A 12,567-nucleotide genomic window follows, 5' to 3' on the forward strand; every position below is an offset into this window, starting at 1 on the left:
AGTTCCATAAAATTTAAGCTTAAAGACCTATGAGTAATTTACGTGAACTTCCGGTAAGTTCTGAAATGCTAAGGCAGTTCCATGAATATCAGGAAAAATGTGAGAACTTGAGGGACGTTCCTAAAACTTTAGGTTCGTTTCGAGAACTTTATGGCAGTTTCGGAGGGGGAAGTTCCGTAAACATCAGAAAACAATAGAGATCTTCAGAAGAGTCTGAGGAATGAAAAGAAGTATTGAGAATTTCAGGAAGTTTCATAGGTAAACTGCGGGAACAAAATCTCTGGAATTTTTTGTGAACTTCAGGCAAACTTCACGATTTTTAAAGTGGTTCCGAAAGCTTCAGGAAACTGCAGGAACTTTTAAGAAAAGTTGAGAAATTGAGGGATATCCAGAGAATTTTGGGAAATTCAAAATAATTTCAGAAATGTGGAGATAGCTTGAGTAAAATTGACATTTTAAAGAACTTCCAAGTACCTCAAAGAAGTTAAACTAGAGAGCTTTAGGGAATTTCAGAGATATTAACGGCCCTTCAATAACTTCTTATTTCGAGAAATTCAAGTAATTCCAGACTTTCAGGAAATTTCGAAGATTTGTATGCGTAAGCCCCGACAAATTCCGGTCAATTCAATAAAATTCAGAAAAACTTCGAGATTTTTTTTTGACAGTTCTATTTAGTTCAGGGTAGTACCAAAAACTTCAAAAGAGTTGAGAGTACTTCAGGAATGGAACAAACATATGAATAAATAAATAAACTAATTTCATGGAAATTGAAGAATGTTTAAGAAGTTTTAAGAAACTCAGGGAATTTCCCCAACTTCATAAAAGTACCAAACTGGGACTTTGGTCGTATGCTGACAGGGAAGGGGGAGCTGCATCCTTTTCGAAGGATGTGGCTTACAAAACCCGAGCGTCTGTTCTCCATGTTAGGGGCGGCTCAAACAGCGTCTGACTGGCATCCAGCGGCTGAATACGAAATGCTTCTCCCCGAAAGCTATACCCAAGATAACAGTCCCATCACGGTGGGTAGGAGACCTTAGGCCAACCACCTACTGTCTCCGAAACCTTCAAATTGTTACAGAAACCTATAGTGAAAGATTACGAACTGATTTTATGGCAACGACTTTTAGCGCTAAACAACGGACAAAAACTGGAACATGGAATGTACTGACGCTAGCCCAACAGGGTAAACTGGCACAACTTGCCAGTGAGGTCCGCCGTATGAAGCTAGAAATCCTGGGACTTAGTGAAGTCCGCTGGCCGAACTTTGGAGAACACAAGCTGCCTTCGGGACAGGTACTTTTATATTCTGGTATGCGAGGTGAAAACGCTCCGCGACATCGTGGAGTTGTCTTTCTGCTTAGCGCCCAAGCACAGGCTGCGCTCATCAAGTGGAAACATATCAATAAGAGTATAATCGTTGCCAGATTCAGAACACGGGTCCGAAACCTTACCATAATCCTGGGGGTGCGACACATCTAAATCTCAATTTTATATGGTTGGAAAATCTCACGCTAGCGAATCAATCTTCGAAAAATCTTATTTCATCTCTTGCATCTATTTCCATCTAATCGTATCGCTCTACACCTTTTTGCAGGAAATCTTCAAAATCTTCATCAATCTCATTTCTTGCTACTAAGTGTGCGATCATCACACAACAGCAAAGACAAATTTTTCCTGCATCTTAGAGTCGCTCCCTTTGCCATAATCCAATGTTATGGGCCAAGCGATGCTGCCGAATTGCAGGACAAAGAGAACTTTTACAGTTAACTAAATGCTGTCGTGGATAAGACTCCAAGAGGTGATATCAAGATCTACAAGGTGAGTTCAATGCGAAGATCGGCTCGGACAACTCGGACTATGAGCGCATTATGGGACGCCATGGTCTCGGAGATATGAGCGAGAATGGCGAGCTGCTTGCAGAGTTTTGTGGCAACAACGGCATGGAGATCGGGGGATCTCCCCCATCGCCCAGTGCATAAAATCACATGGGTCTCCCGTGATGGACCACATATGCATCAGCCGAAAATGGAGACGGAGCCTTCTTGATGTTCGGAATAAACGCAGCGCTGACATCGCCTCTGACCATCATCTCCTGGTCGGTGAGATCCGCCTACGCATTGCGTAGGTTCAACGGCGGGAGGAGATACTTGAGCGACGATTCAACACACGCCGACTGGAAGACCCAGCAGTGAAGAGATCGTTCGTCGAAGAACTCGAGGCTCACGCAGCTAATATTCCGGAAGGTGGCAGCGTAGAAGAACAGTGGACGAGCATCAAGAATGCCTTTATTGAAACAAGCGAGAACAACCTGGGTGAGCTGCGCACTCAGAGGAAGGAGTGGATCACCGATGAAACCTGGAGGAAGATCGAGAAGCGGAGAGAAGCAAATGCCGTGAAAGAGCGAGCAAGGACCCGAGGAGCCAAGAACGAGGCCCGTCAGCGGCATTCGGCTCTAGAGAGACAAGCGAGCGTGGGTGGACTCCCTGGCTGATGAAGGGGAGAAAGCCACAGCAACTAGCGATATCCGCCTCCTCTATGATGTTTCACGACGCCTAAGCGGGGCAAGGATGAACCCAATGATGCCTGTGAAAGACGCGACTGGACAGTTGCTCACCGACCCCACTGACCAGCTGAAACGTTTGTTTGAGCACTTTAAACAACTTCTCGAAGTTTCAACGGTTAACCATCAACATCTCGGCATGATCCGCCAAGGGTGAGGCGTGTTACTCGCGTCAACACTGAAGCTCCATCATTGCAGGAGATAGAAGCAGCCATCAAGTCCAACAAAGCCCCGGGGGTCGATCGCATATCAGCAGAGATGCTCAAAGCTGACCCCATGCTGTTCTCACAAATGTTGCATCAACTATTCGTCAATATCTGGGGCACCGCGACTTTTCCGGCTGACTGGATGCAGGGCGTCTTGGTAAAAGTCCCTAAGAAGGGGGATCCAACTGTATGCGACAACTGGCGAGGCATCATGTTACTGTGTATTGTACTCAAAATTCTGTGTAAAGTTATCCTCAATCGGATACAGGAGAAAATCGACGCGACTCTCCGACGACAGCAGGCAGGATTCCGTGCTGGAAGATCCTGTGTGGACCATATTGTCACGCTCCGCATCATCTTGGAGCAGATCAATGAGTTCCAAGAGTCCCTGTACTTGGTATTCATTGACCACGAAAACTTGTGGGGCGCTCTGAGACGCAAGGGAGTCCCTGATAAGATCGTCAACCTCATCGAAGCGCAGTACGAGGCTTTCTCATGCAGAGTGTTGCTGCACAACGGAGCTTTGCCTGACCCGATTCGGGTAATCGCGGGTGTGAGGCAAGGATGTATATTATCACCGCTACTGTTCCTCATCGTAATCGACGAGATCATGGTTGGAGCCGTTGATCGTGTACCGAACCGTGGGTTGCTGTGGCAGCCTTTTACTATGAAGCATCTCAACGACTTCGATTTGGCTGATGATGTTGCGTTATTAGCGCAACGGCGCTCTGACATGCAGAGTAAGCTCGACGACCGGAACGCTCCTCTGAAGCAGGTCTAACCATCAACGTCTACAAGACCAAATCGTTGGATTTCAACACGGAAAACCGTTCCAATTTCACGGTAGCTGGGCAGGCAGTGGAGAAAGTCGAAAGCTTCCAATATCTTGGCAGCCAGATAGCGTCGGACGGCGGCACGAAGAGCGACATAGGTGCACGGATTAAGAAGGCGAGGGCTGCTTTTGCCAGTTTGCGAAATGTATGGAGAGCGAATCAGATCAGTCGACTCACCAAAATCCGAATTTTTTACTCGAACGTGAAGTCTGTGCTGTTATACGCCAGTGAAACATGGTGTGGATCAGCGGAGAACACTCAGAAGCTGATGGTGTTTATCAACCGATGCCTGCGGTACATAATTCGTGCCTGGTGGCCCCACAATTGGATCTCAAATTCCGAGCTTCATCGTTTGTGCCATCAGAAGCCGATAGAGACAGAAATTCGTGAACGGAAGTGGAGGTGGGTTGGCCACACACTACGACGGAGTGGAAACGATATCTGCAAGCAAGCACTGGACTGGAATCCAGCAGAGGCAGACCCAGAGGCTCGTGGCGGTGGAGCTTAAACAGTGAAATTAAGAACGTTGACCGAAATTTGACTTGGGCACAGGTCAAGGCCAAAGCTAGTAATCGCCCAGGATGGAAATCTTTCACAAAGGCCCTTTGCACCCATGGAGGTGCGCAGGATCGTTAAGTAAAGTAAGTATAAAAGTACCAAGACCTTTTTTTTAAATTTCAGAAACATAAGAGATCTTACATGAGCATCAGGAAAATATGAGATCATTTTAAGGAAGCTCCATGGTATTCAATGCAGTTTAAAGAACTACAAAAAATACAGGAATTTCAGCGACGATCAGGTTATGTTCAAGAAAATCGCGAGATCTTTAAAAATGTTCAGAAATCTTCAAGAACGTCTAGAGACCTTCAGAGAATTATATAGATTTTTAGTAGTTTCATTATATTTTGGGAAGTTCCCGGAACTTCGTAGATGATTAGAGATCTTCATATCAGTTGCATTCATTTAAGGAAAATTGCAGGATATTTCAAGGAACTGAAAGAAATTGTGGGATTTTTCAATAATTTCATGAATTTTGCAATGCTTCAGTAACAATGCGAGGTCTTCAGAAAATTTTATAAATATGATTAAAATTTCCGGAACAATGAACTTCAGGAAAGATTCAAGACCTAGTCAAAATAAACTAGGATTTTTACGTGAATTGACTACTTCTGTGGGTGTTCAAAATCTTCCAGAGAATCACACCACTACCTGATTGCATATGCTAGTCCTAGATCCTAATTCATACATGTAGCTTCAGAATAAGTGAATCGTATCACTAGTGATCACTTTTACGCATGGTCCGGACCTCCCGAAAGACCTAGTTGTGGCCAGCAGAGTTCGCAAGCTGGTCCCAGATCCAAATTCATTAATGTACCATCAAAATAAGTGATTTAAAAAAATACGGAGCACATTTACGGATGTTCCGGGTCTTCCACAGGAATGCTTTGCTGTTTCATTTCATAGATAGCAACGCTTGGGTCGGTTGCTATCGCGCTGCTATTATTTGTCAACCCGCTGTTCACCGAGAGGAAGATTGTTATTTCCTACACTTGAATAGCAACCCCCAGTGCGGTTACTGCGTTTTGGTGGAGGTTGCTAAAATAGTTTTAGCAACGCATTGGTGCGGATGCTCTAAGACCACCCGTGCATTGCTATTCAGGCTGTTAGTTAGCAACCAGATTTCGCAACGGTCGTTGCTTTTACAATTGTTAATTCCGGAGTGTTTTGAGATTTGGGCATAATTGCTTTTGCAAACTAAAACGCCAATCGCCGATTTATCGTGAATCTCAATCTCGTAAACAAACCATACCAAATGATAAAGGAATCATTCCTCTACCTCATAATGTTATTAGTTTTTGTGATTTAGCTTTTATTCGCAAAAAATCGGCGTGTTTGTTTACAAATGCAATTACGCCCAAATCTCAAATCACTCCGGAATTTATGTTTTTGACTTTCGAATTAGTAGTTGCTATCGTGGAAATTCGAGCTTAAACTTCGGCTGAAACTGTTCACAGGGCAAGAGATTTTTTTTTATGATATTGATATTCCTTGAAGATTGAGGATTGAAGGATAAAGGTTCAAGAAACGGCCCTGCGGAAGATCCGAAAGGTTGTTAATTCATAAAAATGATCCTATAGCACAGCGAGTTTTTATAACCACTTGTTGTAATGCTAAATTAATGATTTTGAATCTGAAAACAGCATATAGTGGCCACGGAACAGTCATCTGGGAGATCTGAAACATCCGTAAAAGTAGTAAATTCGTAAAAATTATACTAGACCTTCGTGATTTCTGGCTAAATCACTTGTTGTGAAACTATATGAATTAATTTGGATGCGAGACCAGCGGGTGCACTCTGCTGGCCACCGAAAGGTCCTCCAGAATATCCGTAAAAGTGGTCAATTCGTTAAAAAGATTCTTAGGCTCCGGTGCTCTTTTAATCCACTTGTTGTGAAGCTGCATGAATTAATTTGGATCTGGGACCAGCTTGCGTACGTTGTTGACCACAGAGTGTTTCTCCGGAAGATTATTAATATTCGTAAAAGTGTTTAATTGTAAATACAAAAAAAAAAAAAAGATGCTAGAGCTCCGCGTATTTCTGGAGATTCTTTATGGTGAACCTTGAGGAGATTCTCCGGAAGATCCTGAACATCAGTAAAAGTGATAATTTAATGAAAAATATCCTAGATCTGTGCTGGCCTGCAGGCTTGCAATTGCTCATTACAGCTAAAATGCTATTTTTCGTTATTATGAAACAATGGGATACTATAATGATAATGATAATGATGATCCGAATCTCCCGGAGGACCGCTTCGCTGTCCCTGTGGTTTACATTTGGATCTTAAAATCAAACTCATTCATATATCATTATTGCATGTAATTTTTAACAATTTTCAAATTAAAAACAAAATGACATTTCACAAATGGCAACTTGGGTCGGTTGCTATCGTGGTACCAAATTTACAAAGCCGCTGTTCACCGAGAGACTGGTTGTTATTTCCACACTTAAATAGCAACCCCCGGTGCGGGTGGTCTAAGCTACCCTAACTGTTTTCAGCCCAATTTTGAAAGTGATACGTATTGTTTTTATGTAGTTATGGCAGAAAAGTGGGGAAACTCCTCAGCGAATACTTCTATATAGAGCTGGAATTAGGGCGTAACAGCCTTTGTAAACAATGACTTATCTCGTTGATTTCTAGGAATTCAAGGCACGCTTACACAAACCAACATATCAATCGGGTAGGGAAAGTGTTCGCCTACTCGATGGTGATGTCAATTTGCCAGAGAGAGCCATGACTTTCGAGAAATCATCGAGAGAAGTCATTGTCAGCTGTTTCGCCCTAATTCCAGCTCTATCTAGACTTGTTTAATTCTTCTAATTCTAAATTTGTGCAGGTATGTTTTTTTCAATTTTATTTTTGTAAATTTAGAAGAAGAATATAGGGAAGCAGCCCTATTGTTGCGGTACGTTAGCAGCGTTAGAAGCCTATTGTTGTGTATGGAGCCCTCCATACACAACAATATTCTTCTAACGCTGCTAAAATACCGCAAAAATAGGGCTGTTTCCCCTATTTACCATTTTTTTTGTTAACTTTTTAAAATTGTTTGGAACTCTTTGCCTCAACCTTTTATTTCATTTGAATTCGTAGGAGGAAAAATACGACCGCTAAAAAAAAAAATCGTTGATTTATTGATTTAACCTTCTACTCTGTAACTCTTTACTCCTATCGTGAATCCCAATCATCAAACGTCTGTGTGTGCATGAAACATGGTGGAATTTTCCTTACCCTTTCACTCCTATGAAAATCTCAAAAGATCTTGTCAAGCTTTGCGTGCCATGGTGGAGTGAAGAGTCAAGACAAAGTTCGCTAGATTTCATGCACAGATTGTCAGATGCATTTGCGGTTTTACCATAGGAGTAAAGAGTTGCAGAGTCGTCGTCAACGTCAATGCTTACTAAGCATGCAACCATATCATTTCATAAGAGCCAATGTTGCAAACGTGAAAAATGACTTTTTCTGCAAATTTCTTGAAAAAAAATTCGCCAGACGAATGAACAGTTCTTTCAATTCAAACAGGTGTTTCTCCAAATCTTCACCACCGGTCTGGGCCCATAATTCTATTGGGCAGAACTTAGCGATCCGGACAGGTTACAAGGTGGACAACACTCCGACGAAAACAAACACAAGGACGACCGGGGACTTTCCGGATTCCACGTGTAACGATGGAACAACGAGCAAAAAACACTTTTCACGTCTTGTATTTGCCAGCTCAACTAGGGAATGATGATATATTTAAACAAAGTTCATGGAATACAAAGGAATAATTTCTCTTCTCGCCTGTTCTCATCTTCGCCTCTCGCCGCATCACAGACTCGAGGCAAAGATATCGCACTCTCCACACATTCTGAGGTCGCCTTCATATACAATAAGCCCAATTAATAACTGTGAAAGTGCATTTAAAACACTAAGTATGTAGAGAGCACGTAATTAGCTAATACGAAATAAGCAATAATTTTGAAATGCGAAGAAGATGACAAAGTTGTTTGTTTTATGATTTTCCCTGTGTGTGAAAATTTTCATGCAAATTTCTGTTTATGTTTTATGGATGGAAAATCAAATTTCTACAATTCTTGCATAATGAGTTATGGATTTTCCAAAATATTTGAATTTCGAGAAAATCAAAGAAGTTGGACCAACATTTCCCGGCCGTTAGCTTTTTGGTCATAACTCAAGCCGGTAAGAGATACCACTCTGAAATTTTCATTAGTGCATTGGTGCATGAATAAAATTTGCATTACCCTGACAATGATTTTTGCTGATTTTTCCTAAAATATCCCTCAATATGGATCACTGAGATAATTTCCTTGTCCTTGCAAAGTTTCATGGAATTCTGATACACCCAACCGGTGGATGTAAGATTCGCTTACAATTATGTGTGATTCATCATCAGAGGATGTAAGTGGAGACCGCATGAACCGAGGATGCGATATACCTAGCTGCGGTCCGATGTAAGAAAATTGGAGACCGAAAAATGTGGAGTGTATTAGTGAGTGAAATTAATTATGTCGAAAAAAATAGAAAAAAGGTTGCCGACTGGACTCGAACCACGGACGTTGCGACTATCAGAATTGTGCTTTCTCCACTGCTCTCTCCATGCTTCTGAATATGGTTAGCCTAAAAGCAAACATGAAGCGCTCATTTTCTCGCATGCTCGACTTCGTATGCTTTTTCTGCTGGAGAGATTCGAGACAAGTGTGTGCGTCGTTCTACAATGTTCTACAATGTGCGTCGTTCTACAAGCTTACTGGTATAGTCGAAAGCGTAGAAGGAACACGAAATAAAAAAAGACAAAAAACCATTACATCGCCTGCATGGTCAATTCCTAACATTCGTTGCGATGTTCATGAACAGAGGATGATAGGAAACGGAACTAACATTCATTGTAATAGATTTTTGGTTTGCGTGTAGGTAAAATCTAGAATGTGTTTATTTTTTCGCAATTGCTTGCCCTGGAGCTTCTTTGAATAATCGTTCAAAAAGTTAAAAATGAAGCCGATCTGGTTAGAAGTACAATCGATAAAGTTAGCATTGACAACGCTTTTCGATTCAGTTGAGGCTGTTTAATGTAGATAAAATGATTATTTAATACCTACCAAAAAGATTATTAAATCAAACATCGGTTCGTAAAATTCACTTGCTCCTGTACAGGCGACATCCCCAGCTGACCACTTCCAATGGGAGTGGCTGCCCATCTAGGCACCAATAATAAAAAAAATGATGGTCCTACCAACCACACGCTAAAAACGCAATTCCCTCAACATGGCCATTTCCCTTTCCCAGATTCTTACGCCAACAGTGGTTACGTCACGCATCCAAGCTCGTGCTACGATGGCTACATAATGATTCTTTTCCTCGTTCCTGAGCATTGCATTTTTGTGGGGCCAAAACTTTCATGCATTATTAAGCCCTCACGTTCCGATGAACCCGCGCCGCGCCAATGGCCGCTTGATCCACAGTGCTGCAACTTGCTCGCTATCTCTTACGCTCTCTTAATCATCGCTGCTTCCTCCGGTCGGTTCCCGCCCGGCACTGCTTTCCCAGCAGGAGCGCTTTCGGCACATTTCAAACTGGCGGATAACCCCGGAGGGTTGTTTGTTGGACAATTGTCAAAATTTTCCGGTTCACCGATGATGTCTCACTTTCAGAATTATGGTGCAATCGGTTTTTCGCTCCCCGAATCGGTTGACATGCTTCTGGGTTCAACAAATAGAGCCATAATTTGGTGGATTTTATTGTTTTGCGTCAAGGTGTGTCGGGTTTATTGGAAAGCGGACTGGTTTTCAATAAATGAAAGCATTCTGCTTGATCTATTTAGGGTCATATGGCAGCGATAAATCTCCATCGAAGAGCACCAAAGGTGGCATCAAATTCATTCGAAGCAAACTTTTATCGATACTTGAACCAATCAAGCGAAATTGATATCACTTTGACGCCTCCAATGCTGTCACCTTCATCATCATCACGATCAGATGTGCGGGAAAAAAAAAATGAAGAAACATCCTATACGAAGGGCGAAGAAAGTCATCCCATGCAAGCCGCCCCAACTTGATTTTATAGCGAGGCAATAAAATCCAATAAAAACGATATGTGCACCTCCTGTCATTTCCGTTTCATGAAGAGCAGCTTTCTTTTTGAATACGGTGAAGGTGAATCTGCCCGAGCGGAGACGCGCAGTCGTTTGAATTGTTCTTAGAAAGTTTTCCCTTTGTCATTCCTCTTAGTATAGTCAATTCAACCTAAGAGGCATGATCAAGCAAACAAAAGATTACTAAAATTTTAATAAACATTAAAACGAGTACCATTTACAATTTTCCCGCTCCTTTTTATCAAAGGATGTTTTTCGTCCTCCTGCATGAGCTGCGTCAGTTCCGTCAGTAGTCGACCGGATGGCAAGGCTTGTAAAAGTTAAGCTGGATTGAGAATTCCGCATGCGACAAAACGCGAACAGCCCGACATGGTAGAGAGCTACCTATGAAAGTGGAGACGTAACAACTAACAGCAAAGCATAACAATTCAAATGTATGTTTGTGTCGTGTATTCATGGCCGTCTTGCTTTACCCACTGCAATGCATAAATGGCTTATTTGTGGGAGAAAATAGCATGCTACGGAAATTGCCGTCAACGAGCTCGGTGGAGGACGGCTCGGGAAGAAGATTTTGGTTGTTGATATGATTCATTTTTTAAGTGTTCCAGCTTTTGGAGATTGTTTGTGTATTTTAATCCTTTCGGAGCGGCGGTGTAGTTGTAAGCGTGATTGCCTCTTACCCGAAAAGGCCTGGGTTCAATCTCAGTCGGTGCCACCCCGGGATTTTCTGAGGAATAACATCTCTGATCACGCCACGGTCACCGGTTCATGAGCTGATGGGTCGATAGGTAGAGTCCAGGTGTGGGAGCTGCCTTCCTGGCGTCAGTAGTATTGGTACTCAGTACGGAAAACAAGATCGACGGAAAACAAATCAAAGAACAAAATCCTTTCGGAACCTTAAAAAATGCTTTGTGTTTCGTGTATAAAGGGTGGAACGAGCAATAACGAGTCACATTAAAATGAGTGTAGAAAAATAACGCTCACACCAAGCCCTGGTATTGTTGAGATTTTAAACATTGGATTCACTCAGTCTATTGGTACTGCTCCTAGACTGAATAACATTTTCGTCAATTTTCCAAATTTTCAGGCAAATTTTTGAGGTTTTCCATAGGAAAACACGAGCAAATTTACTCATCGCTGAGTTCCTGCACTTTTGACAATTGGGTTCTTAAATTTTGAAAAATATATCGGTTTTTATATATCATCTGAAAGAGCTTCGTTTTCTGAGCACAGCGATATATTTTCATCTCGATTTAAAGCAAAATAATAACTTCACTGCTTGACACTAAACTAACACACTGATACCTTGCTCCCAAACGGCGCCGGTGGTGTAGTGAGAAGCGTGATTACCTCTCACCCCAGCAGGCCTGGGTTCAATCCCAGTCGGCGCCACCGGGAAGTAAAGCCGTTGGTCCCCGGTTCATGAGTTGATGGGTCGATAGGTAGGGTCTAGGTGTGGGAGCAGCCTTCCTGGCACGTCGGTAGCATTGGTGCACAGCACGGAAAACAAGATCGACAGAAAAAACAAACCAAAGGGAAAAAAAAGAAAAAAAGCTTGCTCCCATACAAAGTGACACCGAGGGATGCTAATAAGGTGATTTTTGCAATTGTTATCGTTCTTTTTAAAATAGTTCCAGTGTACAAAAATTGATGAAATTTTGGGTTTGGGTTCCATTTTTAATGCAGATTACGAATATGCATTTACCTCAATACCCTTAAAGAACCCAATTAAATATGAGTGAACTAAACTCAAATTTGGGTCATTCTCATTCGCCGTGTACAACTATAACCTTGTTGGTTTCATATAATTTTCGTGTAACTTAATCAACTTTAATGGCAAGACACGAGATCAGGCCAATACAGCTTTGGCCGTTCGCAATGCTGTTGTATTTTATATGGACTGTTTCAATTTGAAACTAGAACAGAAACGCACTCCTCGCAATGCTGAGTTGCAGTTTCACTAGTTTCATTATTCGAGCACAATTTTGCACTAGATTTGCAACTGCTCGACTATTATGCGGACGAATGGAACACTGCTTCAAATTTATTTGATAAATATATGTTTCTGAGGATTTAATAGAAATCTGAGGATTTTACAGATGGTTTGGGTCGAGGGGGAAGGCGGCTTTCATTTAAGTACCTCTTTTACTCAGAGTTTCTCAGAGCTACTCTGGTTTGCTCTGGGCTCTGATCTAATTTGTGACGAAAAAGAATTAGTAGGGCATATGGTTTTGGAATCTGACCATGCAAATGTCAGTTCGATAACGAAACGAAAACAATCAATGAAGAAAATAAATGTATGCAATATTTAAATAAGGAA

This window comes from Ochlerotatus camptorhynchus, unplaced genomic scaffold, assembly GCF_037179485.1.
Source record: "Ochlerotatus camptorhynchus isolate MF236.1 unplaced genomic scaffold, CSIRO-AGI_Acam_v1.1 ptg000248l, whole genome shotgun sequence".
Lineage (NCBI taxonomy): Eukaryota > Metazoa > Arthropoda > Insecta > Diptera > Culicidae > Ochlerotatus > Ochlerotatus camptorhynchus.